Source organism: Mesoplodon mirus (assembly GCF_964341445.2).
Source record: "Mesoplodon mirus genome assembly, chromosome: 2".
NCBI classification, from domain to species: domain Eukaryota; kingdom Metazoa; phylum Chordata; class Mammalia; order Artiodactyla; family Ziphiidae; genus Mesoplodon; species Mesoplodon mirus.
This window is the reverse complement of record NC_138977.1, coordinates 24,647,285-24,666,886: the sequence shown is the minus strand read 5'-3', so window position 1 is coordinate 24,666,886 and position 19,602 is coordinate 24,647,285. Positions and strand designations below refer to the sequence as shown.

At 36.3% G+C, this 19,602-nt stretch overlaps 1 protein-coding gene across 4 annotated transcripts in view; it reads left to right on the top strand.

Annotated features, from left to right (window-relative positions):
* Positions 1-19,602, top strand: part of CCSER1 (coiled-coil serine rich protein 1) — a 1,217,611-nt gene that overhangs the window by 494,996 nt on the left and 703,013 nt on the right. The window lies entirely within an intron of this gene.

The following is a 19,602-nucleotide window of genomic DNA, read 5'->3' as shown; positions in this document are numbered from 1 at the left end:
TAAAACCTATTAAAAATTCCCTCTTAGAGAAACCTGTTGTCCTTTATGTCAGATGTCCCTAGAGTTCTGTAAGTTCAATTTGGTTTTCTGCTTCTGGGCTAATTTCCTCTTCTTTTCTCCAAATACCGTTTTTCTACCCTGTCAGTGAGACCATGTTCTTTCCTCATGCATGAGCTGTACTCCCTTGGACATTTCCTCCTCCTCCTGTATCCAGAAACCAACTCATTGCCTCCTTAGCTTTCTTCTGACTCTCTCTAAGCTAGAAAAAAAAAAAAAAAAGCAGTTTAATTCCTTGCAGTCATCATTTAGGATTGGAATTCCAACTTCCTGACAAAATGATATCACATAGACAGTGATCTCAGAATACAAAGTTACATGCTTTCATCTGGCGCTTCCTGTTTTCTATTTCAAGGAGTCTGAGTCAAACTCTGAAGTCAGACATACAATCCCAGTTCTGTTGGTTACTTGAGTAACTTTTAACAATATACTTAACCTCTCAAAGTCTCAATTGCTCCATCTAGAAAATAGAAGTAATAATCTTCCATATCTCATATGATTGCCTTGAGTGTTAATTATATGCTCAGTGCAGCGCCTGAAATACGGTAGATCCTTAGTAGATGATAGCAGCTTTTAATGATATACCATAGAAGCCTTACTTCTAGACTATCAGTTCTCTTAATAAATTTACTATTAAATCTTTATTGTATAATTTATATTTGCCTACATTAAACTCCTAAGTTTTGCTCCAAGGTATGACTCTTAGTCTTTTATAGGTACATATGCCTCCTCCAGTGTAAATAATCTTGGTTATCTTATTTCTAAATCCATCACAGGTTAGACCAGTATTTCACAGATCATGTTCCTAAGAACTCTTTTATTAAATGAGATGTTAACTGGTGTTCTGGGAGAATAGAGCACAAAATAACTTAATAAAAGCATTTTTTTAATTTAGTGATTAATTATCCTTTTACAATTTATTTTCAAATATATATGAAAAATACCAAACACATTTATAGAGCTCTTGGGATCATGAAAAATCTCATTTAAGAAAATATTTTTCATTTGCAAGTTCCATCATGAAGTTGAACATTACATGGAACATTAAACAATTATGATTCATTTTTCTTTGATTCATAGCTTTGCCAACCACCTGTCCAATAGCTTGTTTGATGTTATGTGCCTTAACTTATAATTTTGTATGTCTTTGTTATGTTACTAAATGTTTTTTTTAAATATGATAATCGAATGCTGATCATTTGTATCCTCAAGTACATTTTGAGCATCTACTATAATCCTAGTGCACATTTTATTTCATGACTTCCTCATTGTGTTCTATTTGTGCATTGCAGTATGAAAAATGTTACATGGTCAAATAAGTTTTGAAAACCCTCGATTAAAAGTAACAAATTAGGAGGGAGATTTGCTAGAGGCATAATGATGGCAGTAATGTGAAGGGACACTGACAGAATGGCAATAATTCAAGCTGCAGTCCCAGGATAACAAAGCATAGGACAGTAATCGATGCTTATAATGATATTCCTAATCATAAATTAGAATGAACTGTGGTTCATTGTACTCAAATTAATAAGGCAGGGGTATATGTAATATATTTTACAGTAATGTCTATTTAACATACAATTTTTTAAAGAAATTTTGAAATTGAAATGAGAACTTCAGTTATACTGAAAAATGTAAAATACCTCATTCCATAATGATGTTGGTTAAATAACTTGTTAATTTTGAAATATGAATTCTACTTTATGAATAACCATTACTCATTAACTATTTCAGTTAGCTAGCATAATAAGGATAGTGCAGTGCCTTGAACACATTACATTAGCTAAGCTAGGCTCTGCAATATGTATGTCCAGTCTTTAACACTGTTAATCATAATTACAAAATTATTTTAGTTTATTTTAGCCCTTTATCACCAAACAACATACAGCAGTATCAAATAAAACATTATCAAATTAAGCTTAAAATTAAATGATGTGTTTGATTTTGTTTATTTCTCATTCAAATGTAATAGATGACCTATTGACTCTCAAAGTTATTTCTATTTTTCTTATTTTAAATGCATATTCTGTATTCTTTCTAAATATGCCTCTTTATTTGTGAAAGGAAATTAAAGAAACTTAATACTATCCTAGAAAGGTGGGCGCAGTTTTATAATGTCAGACCCAGGGTTAAATGTCAATAGAGTGGGACTTCTAGGGATGAGGTTAATGATGAGGTCGTGTTCATTGAATATTATTCTACTTCTCAGTGGCCTGAGTCTTCAAATTCTCTCTTAAAAGAGAGCTAACATTTGTTAGTAACTAAATGCCAGTTACTGATCTAAGCTTAGAGCTTTATGTGTATAAACATATTTAATCTTCACAAAAATCTCATGAGATAAAAACTATAAGAACAAATATTAAGATACTATTTCAATTTTAGAGATGTGAAAAATGTTTTACAGTTATGGTTTAAAATAATTTCTTACCCCAAATTCATATGTTCCCATTTACTCTTTCCCTGCTACAAATTAAAGTTGGATTTTCTAGATTATGAAGAAAGGGAAGTAATTGTAAACTCAATGTATATTTCGTTCAGGGAAGGAAATTTGCTAACAGGATGGGATCTGTCAAGAGAAAACTTCATTGATGTGATAAGATTGTGAACTAATGATAAAATCAGGGATGGGGATGGATACACTTGATGACTTCGAAAGGTATCTTATCGATAGTTAACTCTTCAGTTGACTATCAGGTGTAAGCCTTGGTTCTTGTCATATTTTGCAACTAACTTTTGTGTAACCTCTGGAAAACTCTCCAGGTTTCAGTTTCTTATAAAATAAGGTATGAGTCTAAATTATTTCTAAATTGTCTAATTTTTGTGATACCCCAAAGGTATGCTACCAGAGATACACCATAGCCAATTCATTCCCTAAGTGTCTAATACATGTCTTGTACAATAGTAACTAATATGAGAGGGAAGGAAGGAAGGAAGGGAGGGAGGGAGGAAAAAAGGAAGAAAGGTGGGAGGGGAGGGGAGGGGAGGGGAGGAGAGGGAAGGGAGGAAGGGAAATTCCTATCTTTCAGTTCATGATTTAGTTGTCAGAAAAAAAGGCACACACATGTTAAGAATTCTGTAAACAATCCTTTTATGACAATGAAAGTGTCATAGCAATTTAGAAATTCATGTTTGCGCTAATAGTCTTAACCAGGACACATGAACTGAAGGACAGTAATGACTATTGTGGTAGGTAAAGAACACTGGACTAGGAGTCAGAAAATTTCATACAAATCCCAATTTTTGCAAAGTCGTTCTTATTGAGTGGAAATCATAATAATTATTTAGCATCTATCATGAATTAGGTATTTCAATAACTACTTCATATATGTTAATAATCCTCAGTTTTATTGAACCAAAGTTGGAGCCTTCAAATTTTAGTGATTAAAAGCACAACATTTCTTTTTCTGGTAGAAAAAATTCTGTTTGTGTTATGAGCTTTTTCATGAGTCCTTATATTCAGGAAGTTGCAGAAATTGAGCAGTCATTTAATGTTGGATGGGCGGCTAATTTACTTAGTCTGCAGTATGATAGTAACTTTCCCTGCTTAATTGAGAGAAATGGTTAATAGAGAGTAGGAAAGAAAATTTCAGTATAGTTCTTAAGTGTTCATCATACCAGCTTTTAGTGCCAGTGGAAGGTTTTATGCCATAGACAAACCTAATGGTTCAAAATGTTCTATTCTTTGGGGGCATTGAAAATGGCTTCATGTTTGTTTGGTTTGTTTTCTGAAGAAAATTTCCAGAGCTGGGATTAGCTCAAAATCTTTTTTGAATCTTACAAAGAGTAAAGGTGCTTATTAAATGTGGCAACCTCTGCCAAATATTCCCTTCAGTATAAAAAGCTCCATTAAGCCAGGATATTGGGCACTTTCTCACTGCATGATGTATACATGTGTGTATGTGTGTGTGTTTCTGTGTGAGTTTAATTTATGAAACCAATTTCAACACTGCATTCTTTAAAAGCTACAATCCTAAATTTTATAGAGAAGAAAAGACGTTTGGAAATCATTTACTACACTACCAAATCTGAATGCCAATGAGCTACAATTTGCCAATATACTGTATTCTTTACTAATGTTGCCTTCTTTTGTTTTCAGAGGGCATGTAAGGAGAAGGCCAGAATGGGCAAGAATGTTTTTTTGCCCTTTTTTTTTTTTTTTTTGCTAGTCCAGAATTCTTTGATCTCTGTATATTTTGCAACCAATAGGGAAAAGATGTATAATTGAAAAATAAATTAAAATGTTAAATTTGAGGACACAGTGCTTTGAATAAAAGCCTCAGATAATGTGAACTTGATAAGTTCATCTATTATAAATAAAGATGTAGCATAAATGAGAAATTTCGTGTCTTGTGAGGCTGAAGAAGTTTTAAAATGCATCTAATACAATGAAATATTATAAGGAATTAATTTATAAACCAAATCATTGATCTGTAGAAATTCGGTGATAACATCTCACTTATTTTGCACATTTTCAAAGATAATATATTGTGTGAGAGCCCTAGAACTCAAAGCTGAAATGGATCTTAAAATGCTCTTTATTAGTTTACTCTTTGGGTAGATATTATTTCTTGAAGTATCATAGAATGTGAGATCCAGAAAGGAGTAAGGGATGGAACTAAATATTTACATAAGAGGGAAGTATAAAGGCAAAGCCATTGTGATTGTCTAGGTTCATGTGAGATTTGTCTGTACTCACATGACATTAAGTAGCTCATTTAGGTGAATCTCAACAGTTTATGAACTTGCAGAGGAAAAATAAATACTCTTCACATTAGTACATTTTGTTTTACTTACTAGTATTATTAAACCAGATATTTATATCTTGATACACTGGTGGTGACATTTATAATTTTTCAAGAAATTTTCTTTATATTACTGTATAAAATTTTCATATTACTTTATTGAGTGCAAGCCCTGTTGGTATTAAATCAGTGTAGTCATATTAAAATTACTTAGAACAGTAATTGGACAAAAGATATAGGTAGGGACTTCCCTGGTGGTGCAGTGGTTAAGAATCCGCCTGCCAGTGCAGGGGACACGGATTCAAGGCCTGGTCCAGGAAGATCCCACATGTCACAGAGCAACTAAGCCCATGCACCACAACTACTGAGCCTGTGCTCTAGAGTATGCGAGCCACAACTGCTGAGCCCACGTGCCACAACTACTGAATCCCAAGTGCCTAGAGCCCATGCTCTGCAACAAGAGAAGCCACCGCAATGAGAAGCCCGTGCACCGCAAGGAAGAGTAGTCCCCGCTCACCACAAGTAGGAAAAGCCTGCACCCAGCAACGAAAGCCCAACGCAGCCAGAAAGTAAAGAAAGAAATTTATTTAAAAAAGAAAAAAGAGTTAAAGAAAGCAGAACATTAAAAAAAAAAAAAACCTCATTGATTCCTTTCCGCAAATAAAAAACTTACATCCAACTATCAATTTTAATTTATAGGCAGTGACCATTAGAGTTGGATTAGCATCATGCTGATCTTTTAAATTATGTTTTAATTGAAAATAAAGTATGCGTCTAATCAGGGTGAATAATATCCACAGAAATGTGCACCTGTGTTTTGTGGCTGAATTTATTTACATTTACATTAACTGATTAGCTCCTGCCAACCAGTTCCACATTCAACAATTATTCATAAAAATGCCTCATTGTTTTTGTTGTATATTTATCCCACTGGGTAAGATGGACATTCTAATATGCTGGGTATTTAACTATAGTTAAAATTAATTGAGAAACTGTTAATTTTTTTAAAGCTATGAACAGAAAGCTACTTAAGTCTTATTAAGCAGAACTTACAAAACAGGAGCTTTCAAAAGTAGTTTACATACCTGGTTTTGTTTTTAACCTAATTATCTACATTTATAGAGATAAACCATGTAATAAACTATATAATAAATCCTAATTGAATAATTCTGGTAGTTTCTGTGATATAAGGATGAAGATCACATGAGCCTGTCCTGAAGTTGGCTCACAGTTTTAGCAGACAGGCACATAAACTGTTTCAATATAGCATGATAATAGCTAAAGCCTAGCACTTATTCAGCACTTTACGTGTGCCTGCTCTGTTTTTAGTAGTTTTATCTCATTTACTCTTCCCAACAGCCCTTAAGAGTGGGTTCTATTACCATCTCCATTTTACAAAGAGAAAAATGCTGCCCAGAAAGGATGAGTAACTTGCATAAGGTAACACAGTTAATAACTTCCTGTGCTGAAGTTGAAACCAAGCAGCCTCAGTCTCACTCAAGAAGCAAAGGTGTACATCGGCTATTGTTGCAGCAGAGATGATGCTGAATTACAGCTCAGGAAATAAGTTCAAATGTGCTAGGTGAGAGCTGCACAGTGATGGAAAAGGAAATTTTTAGGGTGGAGAGTCAGGGACTGGAACAGTTAAAGAGCTTTCTGGGAGAACAGAAGAGATTTAGTGAGGGCAAGGAGCTATGAGACCAATGGATGTATGCGGGAACTATAGCAGGTTCTTACTACCACAGCAGAGTCTTCAGAACATCTGAGAAAGAACCCTTGGATACATGTCGAATATACAGTTTCCCAGACCATGTCCTAGAATCTCCGCAGTGAGGCCAAATGAGCATCATTTTTTTTTTTTTTTTTTTTTTTTTTGCGTTACGCGGGCCTCTTCACTGTTGTGGCCTCTCCCCTTGTGGAGCACAGGCTCCGGACGCACAGGTTCAGCGGCCATGGCTCGTGGGCCCAGCCGCTCAGCGGCACGTGGGATCTTCCCAGACCGGGGCACGAACCCGTGTCCCCTGCATCGGCAGGCGGACTCTCAGCCACTGCGCCACCAGGGAAGCCCCAAATGAGCATCTTAATAGAGCATGTCAGGTGATTAACTGCTTTGTATCAGAATTTTCAAGATTATCTGCAAAACTGTAAAGTTGAAGATGAAAAGTATCTGGAGATGAAGCCAGTGAGGTAGATAAGGACCAGATCATAGACCTTTTAAATTGTCCACTTTCTGATTAGATTATTTCACAAAAATAATAAACAATCTTTCAAAATAATTAAGTTTAACATAGGTTAAAAACACAGGTTAAAATCAGTTCAACAAACAAAAATGAAACAAAATTTGTTCTTTCATATCCTTACTTCACTTATCCTCTAAAGCACTCCATAATAAAGTACTGAATCTTACCTATTCTTTTATCGAGACACTACATTCCACACCCCTACCCCCAAGATGCCCATTTATTTGCTTCTTGAACAAATATTTAGGAAACCTTTCAAAAGATATGACCAATTTCAGCATTCATTGATCTCTCCATTCATTTAATCTAATGATTCTCAATATTGGCGGCAAACAAGGATGAGCTGAGCAGCTTTTTATAAATGAGTATAAAAGGAGAAAATTGATTTATATATATATATATATTTAATTAATTTATTTTTTCTGGTATCTGCTATGTGAAAACCTTTTTCCCCTATACTCTGAGGAATACATGTGTAAGATAAGTATACTGCCCACAGGGACCTTGAAATCTAGACAAGAAATAAGATATATATCCCCCAAAATATAATAAGTTAAAATATTATAAGAGCCCCAAAGCAGTGCAGAGAGTGTGCTACAGGAGTTCAGAGAATTGCAGTATTGCTTACTGTTGAAGGCATTAGAGAAGCTTTCTTGGAGGAGTGGGCATTTAAGCTTAGTTGTAAATGAGAATGAGATTTTGATACTTTTCCACATGCTTAGGTGGAGAGATCATAATGACTGAAAGCAAGTTAAGTGTCAGGATGGGTGAGAATTAGGGTTAAAAAGAGTTATTGGAAAAAAGTTGTCTTGGGAGTTGGACTCAGGTAAGTCAAGGTGAGGGCATTAAAACGGAAGGTTGTTCTCATTTTGAGGGGTGCCTGAATCCCAGTCTAAAGAGTGTGGAATTCATTCATGGCCTAAGTGCAATGTTGAAAACTTTCAGCAAAGAAGGGGCATGAAGAACCGTTTCAGAAAGATCAGTCTGATGTTAGGGTGTGGGAAGAATTGGCTAGGGGAGGGACTGAGTTAGGGGGATCTCTTAAAATACAATAGTACAGACAAGGATTATAATATTTTAAATCAGGTTTTCATTCCAATATAGAGATGAAAACATGGAAAATGATAGTTTGCAAAACAAGCCCTATTCAGAAGTTGACCTTCCCCGTGTATGTTGTGATTGTTTACTTCTAGAAAGTGAAGAAATTAAAAAAAAAAAAAAAGTTAAAGCTTCATCTGGTCCCTGTCTATGTCTTGTATAATGAATTGCATTGCAGTCTATGTCTGCATGTTGAAAGCGTCCAGTTCTGTGCAGGTCAGTGGTTAACAATCAGCTCTCCAAAGAAAAATGGCTTAATTTGTAACATTTGCCGATTTCTGTGGTGTAAAATAATCCTTCCCTGTGGCCAATTTCAAATTATCAATGTGAATGAACTGTCATGTAAATGAACATGACTTTGGGAAGTGTTGGGAGGAAAACTTCTCCTCTACCAATTTAGGACTGACTGATTTGGGCCCCTCTACTTCACTGATAATGGACAGTTTAACAGGAGGAAAGTTTATTATGCAGATGGAGCTACTCGGTAGCGAGTCACTGAATAGCCAGACAGACGTAAAGGCTTCTATACCAACACAACACAAAAGGGGGCCGGTTTAGGGCTTCAGTGGGAAAGTAGGGAAGGTTCTATGGGGCTTTTTGATGCTAATGGACAGCTGGATTCACTTTTCTGGTGCCCAGGATCAGTCTTTTCCTAAATAGGAATCTCCCTAGGAGAAGGATCAATGGAAGCTGTATTTTCCAGAGGCTCCGCTTAGGTTAGGGTAATGTTTCTTTCTGTGACTACTGATTGTTCAGAAGTTTTCAGTTTAAAATATTTTTATACCACGTTGGTGGGCTGTTAATACTTTTAGGAAGAGATGAAAATAATTCTAGGGAGCCCTGGTGAGGTGACTCCTGCACGCTGTCACATGTATCCCACCTCAAAATTGTCTTTTTCGTGTGGTGAATTAAATTATTTAAAAAGAAACAAAAGAACAAAAATGAAAACCCAAAGTTTCCCTTAACAGTTGTGATCTGTGCATAATAGTGGAGCTGACACCTTCAGTGATCAGGATTTAGCTATTAGGAATGGACAGATTTGGGTGAACACTACAAGGTTTCTTGATAATTTGAGGGAGTTTAGAAAATGAAGTGTGGAAAAAGAGGTAAACTGCATGTGACCCTCATAAAGATTACAGTATATAGGGCCTCCCTGGTGGCGCAGTGGTTGAGAGTCCGCCTGCCGATGCAGGGGATACGGGTTCGTGCCCCGGTCTGGGAGGATCCCATATGCCGCGGAGCGGCTGGGCCCGTGAGCCATGGCCGCTGGGCCTGCGCATCCGGAGCCTGTGCTCCGCAACGGGAGAGGCCACAACAGTGAGAGGCCCGCATACCGCAAAAAGAAAAAAAAAAAAAAAAGATTACAGTATATAATACAGCAGAAATTTGCTAAACAAAATCTTTTCGTAGAGAATCCTTTGGTCATGGAAATTATCCATCTCTGAGTTATGCCTTAAAGGGTCAGATGTCCTTATATCTATGAGTTCATGTAATTTACTTGTTCAGAAGGTGTTTATTGAGCATCTATTATGTGCCAGATGACAAGAAACTTAATGTGCATTAAATAATACCTGTGGAACTGGCCAGTTGGCTGCCACTGTGGTGTGAGAAAAAAAAAAAAAAAGAAAGAAATTTGCTAAACAAAATTGACAATGGGTATAAAGTTGAAGTAAATATTTTATGTTTATTCTGCTCATTCCCTTTTTTTTGGTTTTCCTTTAAGTTAAGTTAAGTTGGTTAAGTTGGGTCTATGTGTATTGGCTATAGGAAGATGCCAAACTTCTTGTCTTCTTTGAGAGGGATGGTGAAAGAATAATTTAGGTGAAGTCATTTTGGTTTCCAGGTAGCATAAGCTAAGTGGTGGTGATTTTCATGATCACACCCTAACGTTAAGGGGTGGAGAGAAGAAGCAGGTGTCCTTGCTCCTCCTCAGTTTCCTGACCAGAATCTTTCCTGCCTCCCTAATAACTCTTGGTTCAAAGCTTGAAGTTCATCAGACTTGTTACCCCTCTTTATTGTAGTCTTCATTTGACCCCCAACATATTCTTCCCCCATTCTTTAAAAAGAATGTGGATCCTTATTCATTTTCATGATTTCCAGTATTGCTCTTGAAATAGTTCTTATTTTTCCAAATTGTTGCCTCATCTTAGCATCTCAGCTCCTTGTGATTTCAGATGGCCTTGGCCTGCAGCGGCTTGAAGCAAGATTTCGGTTCCCAGCCGGAGATTTGAGGTCAGGCAGTGGCAGTGAGAGTGCTGAATCCTAGCCAACAGACCACCAGGGACCAGTGGACAGTGACAAGGCCCTGGCCCATCAGCTGTGTAGAAATGAATTTTCACATAGAGACGGAAAGTAGTGAAGCAAGTAAAGTGTTTATTAGGAGGAAAAAGAGTACAGTACGTGTGTGGATAGACACACAGGCAGGCTCAGAGAGAGAGTTGCGCCCTCGTGGTAGTTTCAGTCACTTTTATGGGGCATTTCTTCCGGGTTTCCTTTGGCCAGTCATCTTGCTTTGCCTGGTTGTGAGTCTGTATTTGGTATATCTCAGGGTCCGCCCATGTGTGTGTGTGCATCTCTTAGCCAAGATGGATTCTAGCGAAGAGGCCCATGGGAGGTTGACATCACTTACTATGGGGGGGGGCTCCCCCTCCCTCTTTGAACCTCCAAGGAGCCATTCTGCACATGTGTCGTCGGGGAGGTCTCCTTGAGTTCGAGAATGCATAATATGAGGTCTTTTATCTCTTATCTGGGCAGGGCCCAGCCTCCTCCATCATCCTGCTTTTATGGAGTTTCTGTCTACAGGGGAGAAACTGTTCAGCCTGGGGCCCATCTATCTCCTGCCTCACTTGAACTCCTGATTTTTTTCATAACCTTGTTCTTCATCCTATCTCAGGCAGTGTATCCAAGTGCTTACCTGACATCTCCACTCCCATGTCCAACTGGAATTTCAAACTTAACTTGAACAAACTGAACTATTGAATTTTTTTTTCTTCACTTCAAATGTGTTACTTCTGCAGTCATTCCTCTCCCAGTAAATTCCTACTTAATCCTTCTGTTTGTTTAAGCACAACCTTAGAAGTCATCCCTGTCTCCTCTGTTTCTCTCCTAGCCCATATCCAAACCATCAGGAAATTCTGTCCTACCATCAAAATATATATACTCTTCAACCAGTTTTCACCACCTGTACCGATGAAACCTTGTCCAAACCACCATCAGCTCTCAACATATTACAATCACCTTCTAAGTGGTCTTTCTGCTTCCATGCTTGCCTTTCTGCAATTTCTTTTAACCTGACATTGCCACATTTTATTCACTACAGGTGAGTTACCAAATCCAGCACATACTCGAGGGGAGAGAATGACACAACAGTGCAAATTCAAGAAAGCAGGGATCTTTGGAGGCCATTCTAGAAGCCGACTACATTAGCCAATATATCAAGTTTTAAGTGCTAGCCCTGGCAGGCAGAATTTAAAGCTAGAAGCTTACTAGCACTCTATAGCAGACACAGAATTCAGCTGTCTTTCAGTTTAAAAGCTGCCAACATTCTCCTACCTACGGAACACTTAAAAAGTCCAAGAATGGAAAGGCAATCTTTTCTTCCAGTTCAATACTATACCAGCCAAATCTGCTCATGAAAAGCTGCTCTGTATAGTTCAAAGTCAGCCAGCAGCAACTTGCAACCCCTAAGGCCCTGGCATCTGTGTTTTGACCGAGATGACTCATGGCCATTGTCTTTCTGATGTTTCTGGGACCCAGAGGCTTTGCTGAGGTCTATTCATCCCACACACCATCACTTAATACTCACAACAATGTAAAAGGGCTCCTTGCCCTTGGGAAAAGTCTCCATAAGCTGCAGACAACCTTCCAGGTTAAAATTCTTAGGATTTGAGGCTTAAAGTTCTTACTTGGACCTTAGCAGTAAAAAGCCTACTGCAGAGCTGTTGAACAAAACACATGTTCTCTGCATGTGATCCAGCTAGAAAAAAAAAAGAGAAATGAGCTGAGCCAATCACACCGCGTTCATCCATCCCAAATTCACCAGCAAGAAAATTTACCGATTCTTTGCTAGGCAGAGAAGCTGAGAGTGTAACACTAGTAAAGCTCCTTCTACATGAAAGGAAACACCAGGAATGAGGAATAAGTGTTCCCTGCGAACTTAATTTCCAAATATTTCATTTGCTTTATAACTTCATTTTCTTTAAATGTATAAAATTAAACATAGTCACAGATCTTTGACTTTATGATTTATTTATGTTTAGAAAAGCCCTGCCCATTCTATAATTGATAGATAATACTTACCTATATTTTCTTCAAATTCTTTTGCATTTTCTTTATATTTAGCACTTTAATACATTTAAAGTTTATTTGAATGAAATTTAAGGATGTATTTTTTCCCCCAACACTTAACCAATTAGTAAATCACAGCCTATTAAATAACCTGGTATATTTCTCTATGCCTATTGAAGGTACAATAAATTTAGAACTCAAACTTCTCAAGTAGGAGTAAAAATCAGTACATTAGCCTTGGGGGAAAATTTGATAATATATGTGAAATTAGCCAATTATGTGCATACTAACTGAGACTTTATAATTCTATAACTTTATTAAAAGAAATAGTCACAGATCTGTTTTAGGACTCTTATCACAGCATTAATTGAAAAGAAAAAATGAAAATGCAAAAATTATGACACATGAATAAAGTTATATGATGGTATTTTCACTCATCATAAAGTACATTGAAGAAAAATGTTTGATGTGAGAAAAATCCTGAGAATGTAGTTTGGGACAAAATTTATAATAGATAATATACATTAATTCCAGTCAATTACATGTCACAGAAAAAGACTGAAAAAAAGTATGTACATATTTAATCAGTGATTATCTTAGATAGTTGGATTTTTATTTGTTTGTTTGCTTCCCTATCTACTTAATTATGAATCCTTTTTCTAGTTTGTACTTTCCACGCTTGCTTATCTCCTCTAATGAATTTAAGATAATTGGAGGCAAGGACTTTTTATTAAACATACATCGCAAATCTGGTTTGTGATAGATCCTCGATACTGCTTGTTAAATGTTGTAAATGAAATAAGACCATAATTTCAGTTTGTGTCAGCAGCAGAACATACCAAGGATGTTCAAGAAAATAAGCAGATAGAGGGATAAAGGAGATTCAAGTCATAAAGAGGTCTAGCAACAGTTGGTTTGGATTCAGCCTAAGAGATTAGGGATCAGGGACAGAATTTCTTTCCTTGGGAGAAATAGTAGGTAAAAACAGGAACTCAGCCTTACAATATCTGTACAATAACTTGGGGAAATTATATAGGAACTTTGAGGTTCAAATATCATGCACTTCCAGAATTGGGATATATGAGTTGAAACTGCAATTTCCTAAAATTGAAGCAAACGAAAGCAAAATAAAATTAATAAGCTAGTCATTGTTGAGGTAACTAATGCCACCATCAACAAAAATAGGCTGGTTTAAAAAAATATATTGTTAATCGATTAGCTATTTCTATCTTAAATTATGTTGCTGTGTGTCTGGCATGAAGTCATTGTGCTTTCGGTAGTTGATTTTTCAATTATTTTAAATGAATAAGAGGATATAAATTTTGTCACTATGGTGAAGCTCTAGCACTGCTCAAAGGATAAAGTGCTTGGATTGTAAATGATTTGTGTTTCTTTGTACATATACCATAGCTTGATATAAAGCATACTCTGAGAGAATCTAATTACTACTTTTTTCTAACTTTATACAAAACAAAGAATCTTCCACTCTGTAATGTGGTTTCTGAATGGTTCTCTTCACCAAAAGGAAAGAACTCAAATAGGTTACCACCCTGAGTTCTTGCGTCAAGTTTAGTTTTCATTATTAGTTAATATGTTGGCCAATATCTGATTAAGTAGTCTTTTATTCATTTAGTTATTCTGAATCATCCCCACAAAACCTGCTTGTCCCTATTTGAGTTGATATAATTTAATTTCTGAAATTTCCAAACTAAGTACCAAGTCCTAATTTCTCCTGTGGGACTGAGCTAGTTTATATCTCTGTTATAGCCTAGTAATTTAGGTTACTTTGGGCTTTGGTCACAACCTTGATTTAGCTTTGGTTTAGTGACAAAACAGTGAGGTAATGAGATTAGTAATTGGGATTGATCACATCAGAGTAAGACTAAGAGCAAAGCTAACTCAACACTGAGCCAGGCATTTATTGGGATATTGTTTCTCTCAGCTGTATTCGATTATTTATTTTATTTTTTTATTTTTATTTTTTGCGGTACGCGGACCTCTCACTGTTGTGGCCTCTCCCGTTGCGGAGCACGGGCTCCGGACGCGCAGGCTCAGCGGCCATGGCTCACAGGCTCAGCTGCTCCGCGGCATGCGGCATCTTCCCGGACCGGGGCATGAACCTGTGTCCCCTGCATTGGCAGGCGGACTCTCAACCACTGCGCCACTAGGGAAGCCCCTGTCTTCACTTATTGCTATCAGGCAGGAAGAGATTTTGAAAATCTCTATGATTTTAAGAAGGTGAACTTCAACCAGAGCTTTTGTTTACCTTATGCATCTGTACTAAAGGCCTTTTGACACAGAGAATACATGGTGAGGCAGTGGGACTTACTCACTTTTAAGCCTCATGTGGGTGTGTAAACTGATAGAATCTCCACGCAGGACAATTTGGCAGCATAATTCAAAATTACAACTGAATATCTCTTTTAGCCCAGTCATTCTACATCCCCAAAATTATCTTATAGGTACAATGCATATAAGGTAAGGTTACTCATTTCAGCTGTGTTTGTAATAACGAAAGAGTGGGAATGCAGCACTGGTTAACTTTATTATCATATAGCCATAAAATGAAATACAATGTGGCCATATAAAAGAATGAGGGATCTCATTACATACAAATACATGGTAATTTGAAAAAGGCAAGTTGAAGAATAGTATTCTAACATGTTATCCTATATGTATAGAGAAAACAAATGACCCTCTGTGTGTGTGTGGATAGATAGATAGATAGATAGATAGATAGATAGATAGATAGATGTGTGTGTTTCTAGTATATACATATACATTTATAGAAGGTTATGCAATAAATTGGTAAGATCAGTGGGCTCTGGATGGCTAAAGACTAGGAGTGGAAGAGAAATCTTTTCCTGGAAAAAGGTGTTGCACGTTTTGAATTTTGGACTATGAGAATGTGTTATCTGGTCAAAAGTAAATTTATGTATAATATATATAATATATATTTTACATACATATATAATATACATTACATATATAATAAAAAGAGAATAAGTAAATACATTCTTTATTTCTTTATTTATTTTATTTGGTTGCACCGGGTCTTAGTTGCAGCAGGCGGGCTTCTTAGTTGCAGCACATGGGTTCCATAGTTGCAGCAGGTGGGCTCCTTTAGTTGAAGCTCGTGGGCTCCTTAGTTGTGGCTTGTAGGCTCCTTAGTTGTGGCATGCAAACTCTTAGTTGTGGCATGCACATGAAGCGCCAAATTCAAAAAATATGTGAGTCCCCCAAAGTTTAGAAAGTAATTTAATTAATTATTTTACTACCACATAAATATTGCTAAATTCTCAGTCTGAGATAGAATAATATCCTGGCTGTCTACTTCTGTCAGCCAATTCAAATTTTAGATTCTACAACTTGCAACTTCCCAACCAGAGAGCTTATTCCTATATCAGAAAGGATGCTTAAATCTTAGGCATACTCTTTTTTGAAAATCATTTGTTCATGTAGAGCTGAGTTATCAATATGTCAAATACATCCTTAGGACTCAGTTTCTTTCTCTCCATTTCTTGTATTGGCTCTGCATTGGACTTGTTTCTAGGGATGTCCCATCTACTTGGTGGCCTCTGTCAGTTTAAATAGAAATACATTCTTGACCTTAGAGCACTGGCTGAATGAAAGTATCTCTTTCTCAAATTTCCAACACAATTCTCAGATTTGACCTTCACTTAAATAATTTGGATTTTGTGCTCTTTGTATCCGATAAGAATGGTTGTAGTACTGATCCAGTAGCCTCAAAATAAGCATGGGCATATAACGAAGGACTACCTTTTATTGAATGGCTGAATAAATAAATGAAGTTTCATAGAAAATTGGCATGTCTAATAAAAGGGAAAATATTTTCAAGAAAAGTAGCCCATTAAAACTACAGAAGTCTAAATTATCCTATGTACTTTATCAGTAATAACACCAGTGATTATTAAAACAACAAAATACTATAACATGTGGTATACATTTTTTACTTAATTTTAGAACTACAAGAATATGTGTTCAAATTAGAGTTAACACATTTAGATGACCATTTAATTTTATTAGACCTAAAGAATTACTTTATATCATACTTTTTACCCTAATAGCTTAAAAATTAAAATATGTCACTTACAGTCAAATATGTTTATGTACTCAATAGATTTGAGCCAAATCGATCATGTTTCAACTTCAAGAAATCCCTATAAATAAATTTCGATTCCATAGGACAGATCCATTAATTATGCTTTTAGGGGAGGTATAGTTAATGAATTTGCACTGTAGAATGATGGCTTTTGTGCAAAACAATTTAACATCAGCTTTTCGATGAGATCTTCATAGAAGATTAAAGATTATTTGGTGGAGAAGTTATGCATCCCAATAAAATGGTCTGTTGCAATTTATTTTTATGAAAGTTGGAACAGCCCTGCTGAAAGCTTAGAATATGAGTATAATGACAGTTATGTATTATAATCCTGAAAAGCCTGGTTGGATTGCTAATGAAGAATATTTTTAAATAAACTTTTTATTTCAAAATAGTTTCAGAGGGGTGGGATAGGGAGGGTGGGAGGGAGAAGCAAGAGGGAGGAGATATGGGGATATATGTATACTTATGGCTGATTCACTTTGTTATAAAGCAGAAACTAACACAACATTGTAAAACAATTATACTCCAATAAAGATATTTAAAAAAAAAAGAAAAGCTGTGGAGATGGTACAGAGAACTCTCATATACCATTCATCCAGTTTCCTCTAATGTCATCATCCTCCCTCAGCAGAGCACATTTATCACAACTTAGAACCAATATTGGTCCATTACTATGAACTAAACTCAGTGATTTATTCAGATGTCACCAGTTTTCCTTAATGGACTTTTTGCTATTTGAGGATTTTATCCAAGATGCCACATTGTATTTAGTCATCATGCCTCCATAGCAGCATAATCTGTGACAGTTCTCAGTCTTTTCTTGTCCTTGATGACCTTTACTTTGGTCAGATTTTTTGCAGAATGTCTCTCAATTTGAGTTTGTCCAGTGTCTTTCTCATGATTAGACTGATGTCATTGGTTTGGGGGAGGAAAATCACAGAGGTAAAGTACTCCTCTCATCACATTGTATCATGCTATCTATATGCTCTCTATAGGATGTTAACCTTGATCACTTGGTTGAGGTAGTGTTTGCCATGTTTCTCCACTGCAAAGTTACCTTTCCCCCTTTTCATACTCTACTCTTTTTGGAAGTAAGCCACTAAGCACAGCCTGGGGCTGAGGGTGTGACGTTAAGTTCCATCTCTTGAAGAGGGAGGGTATCTACATAAATTATTTGGAATGTTTCTGTAAGAGAGACTAGTCTGTTCTCCCCAATTGTTTATTTATTCAGTCACTTATTTATGTATGAATTCATGATTTTTGTTTGATGCTTTGATTATACTCCAGTACTATGTTATTTATTTTGTTGCTCAAATTGTTCCAGCTTTGGCAATTGGGAGCTCTCTCATGTTGGCTCATTTGTCTCTTGGGCACACCCCTTCCTTTTATTTTTTGAGCACTTTTGAGCACTTTCTTACTTTCTGGCACAAGCTATTCATTCCTTGCCTCACCCCAGGAATCACCTATTTCTCCAAGGAGCTCGGTTCCTTTATCAGAAGAAATCAAGACCCAGGCACTGGGCATTAATATAGAATAGTTTATTTAATAAAATTAACACATTTTTCCCCAGAATCAGAGGGAAAATACAATATGGCTTACATAAGAAAAATATTTTTAATATTTGTAAAAAAATTCTCTCATTTTCATGGACAAAAAATAACTCCCTAATTTATGAATTAATGAAAAATATTTTAAAACTGAATTTTAATTTTAATTTTTATGTTATTATACAAATGGCTGATTGCAAATTTTATACACAAGGCATCAACAGTATCAAGTGATAGATCAATTGAGAGTTCTTTATTTTTCTATGTAAAAAGAAAGAACAGAATAGTATGTTTCTCAAAGCTATTACAATGAGTTCATATTTGCACTTACCAATAATAGATATAATAGTAGAAGTTAAGAGAAGATGTAACATTCAAGTTTCAACATTCTTTTCTGATTTAGTATTTTGTGTCCCTTATTCTTTAATTTCCCTATTTCTTTGGTGACAGTATATTGAGTGCCAAAGCCCTCAAATGTATACTTTGGCCATGGACGGTTGAGCAGTGACAGTTTTGAGTGTGATTACACTTTCTAACCAAACATTTTAAGCATTATTTATAATAATAGATACTATGCCACTTTCCCAAATTGTGGTCTAAAATGTAACCTGGGAAAATTGTTATTAATATAACAAAAATATTTCCTTCCATACTCATTATTTATTGGGAAAAGACCACCTATTGTGATTCACTAGTACTTACTGTTCACTTTCCTGACTTTTGTTTTGTTTTGTTTTGTTTTGTTTTTTTTGCGGTACGCGGGCCTCTCACTATTGTGGCCTCTCTCATTGCGGAACACAGGCTCCAGACACGCAGGCTCAGCGGCCATGGCTCACGGGCCCAGCTGCTCCATGGCATATGGGATCTTCCTGGACCGGGGCACGAACCCGTATCCCCTGCATTGGCAGGTGGACTCTCCACCACTGTGCCACCAAGGAAGCCCCCTGATTTTTTTTTTTTTAATAAGCTTAACTTTGTTTATTTGTTTTTTCTCGGCAATAACTTCTAGTAATTCTGACATCAGTGTTGATAAAGTACTAGATTGGTAGTCAGAGTTGGTACCAGGATACTTGAGACTGAGGATTTCACTGAGGTCATTTATCTGCTATTTCCAGCCTCTTGATAAGTTGCCCCTAATTATTCATATATTTTTTATGAGCCATCTCATTGGAGCCAAGAAAAGATCTATTCAGCTCCCTGCCATTGTTTTCCTCTAGCCTGGTGTCATTTTCATTTAAATTTGTTAATACTTATTCTTCACCAACATTGTGTGGCAGCTCTTAGTATGCCAAAGTGGCATGGTGTTGGCAAAACCTCTCTATGTGCTTAAATAATTTTTATTCCATTGAGAAATTTAAGGAAGAGGGGAATATTCCTATCTCATTTCTTCCAATTTTATTTTTAAAAGCTCGTTTTATTTCCACTTGTGCCGTCTTTTTCCTCAGAGTCAAAGATGAGTCAACAGTAGGAGTTGATAGATACACTGCTCTTCTTGGAATTACTAT